We start from the raw sequence: 2,164 nt of genomic DNA on the forward strand, positions 1-2,164 counted from the left end.
TGCGCGGGGTCCGCCATGGCGCCGCGCTGGCGCCAACCGTGGTCGGACGGTTTGGCCCGGGGACGGCCGGCAGCGAAGTCCCGCTGCAGACACACGCTCGCGGAAGCGCTAACTGGCCTTTGGGAAAATATTCCGTGTTTGGTGTTTTTTTCGGGAAGAGCCATGGGAAGTATCAGTGCTATTTACTGCTAGCGCAAGATCAGGCCCCACAGGACTTAAAATTGTTTCTGGGAACAGAGACTTGTGTCTGCGAATCCTGAAGTAAATAATCACAGAATCATTCAGGTTGGAAAAGACCCTTGGCATCATCGAGTCCAGCCATCAGCCCGACTCTACAAAGTTCTTCCCTACACCACATCCTCCAACATCTCATCTAAACGACCCTTAACCACATCCAGGGATGGTGACTCCACCTCCCTGGGCAGCCTATTCCACTCTGACCACTCTTTCTGTGAAAAATTTTTTCCTAATGTCCATTCTAAACCTCCCTTGCAGTTTAAAGCCATTCCCTCTTGTTCTATCACTAATCCCCTGTGAGAAGAGCCCAGCACCAACCTCTCTACAACGTCCTTTCAGGGAGCTGCAGAGAGTGATGAGGTCTTTCCTCAGCTTTCTTTGATGACACCCTTTAGCATGAACTTTTAGAAAAGCAAAGTCTCAAACCCTTTTGCAGTGGAAGGAGTGAAGTAAGAGATCTGGGACAAAGTGCTGAAGCCCCATACAGATTTTTACGGACATCAGTATACTTCAGGGCATCAGCTTCCCCATCGCATCCCCATTGCCTTGCTTTGTGTCCAGGGGAAGGCCAGGCAGGCACTTGCCCGTTCTCACTGCTTTGTGCCGCACACACCCTGACTTCCACACAAAGCAAAATCAGACCAGAATTTGAGATGTAGACTCCAATATTCTTGTAGGTGCCTGCTACAGATGAATTGGGTCTTGGACAAGGCTTTGTTAAAGAGGTTGATGTAAGTAAATCTGGAGTGTTCCCTGAGACTTGGTCCTGTGGCAAGTTCATGAAACAGTGTTGACACCATTAGGACTCTTAAAAGGAAATGAAACATACTGATGCGGAAATCAATGCAGGATCAGCTCAGAAGCTGGAAAGCTTTTGGAAGAAGGCGGCCCACATTTAAATTTTGGTTCCATTCAGAGATCCATGCTGATAAATAAATCCATGTGAGCTTCCACTATCTTCAGGACTTTTTGCACAATTGTCCTGTGTAGCTGTTAGAGCATTTTGCCTCTCTTCCCCCCTCACAACATAAACTCGTCAGTCCCCTGTAGCCCCAAGTACATCCACAGCTCAGTAATCTGCCTCAACAATCTTCAGAATAAAACTACAGAAAGAACACTTACTGCTTCACAACCTGATTTTTATTATTGAACTTTGTAGTCCATTCTGCAAATTAAAACCGTCATTAGCAATAATGAAATGATTGTTAAAACAATAAACTTGCTTTTAGAAGGAAATAAGATGCCCATAATCCAAGCATAATTTTACTGATGGAACTGTTATTCAAGAGTCAGTAAACCACCACAAATTCCCCATCTCCAGCAACAATACTAAGACATCAGCCATCTGCCAGCTAAGATTTCACATTCCGGGGGCGGCATTTCCTCTTGACTTAGTTCCCTGTCGGTGGTAGTGTATAACATTGCGTGCTGCTTTCTCCGCTGTGCTTTTCCAGTTATGCAATTTCCCCTTTCTCTAAAAGAGATAAATAGGGCAGTTTCTGGTTATTACAGGGTGCAAGTACATGGTTTGTTGTATTCTAAGGGAAATGACAATTCTTGTAGCTATTAGTTATTATTTGTACTTTGATAGGAACAAGAGATCCCTGTCAGGCCTCTCCCTTTACTGTGTTTGGGAGTGTACAAAGATATCTCGGAATCCATTTCCCCTTAAGGCCTTTTAAGATATTACGTCCCTGTCCCGATCATTCCCTGAAGAAATTATTACATAAGGCACACCAGCAAAAACAAAGCCGAGTTTTCCCAGACTATTACATAAACCGGGCCATTTGCCTACTTCAGAAGGATGCTGCCCTCACCCAGGCCAGCTCTTTGAAGTCTAGGACAGGAATTAGATGCTCTGGCCAGGCCTGTGGAAGTTTATAAAGCGTGAGGCCAGGGGGAGGCAGCGCCACCGGGAGGTTCGAGT

The sequence above is a fragment of the Athene cunicularia genome, assembly GCF_003259725.1.
Source record: "Athene cunicularia isolate RWA chromosome 4 unlocalized genomic scaffold, athCun1 chr4_part1, whole genome shotgun sequence".
NCBI classification, from domain to species: Eukaryota; Metazoa; Chordata; class Aves; order Strigiformes; family Strigidae; genus Athene; species Athene cunicularia.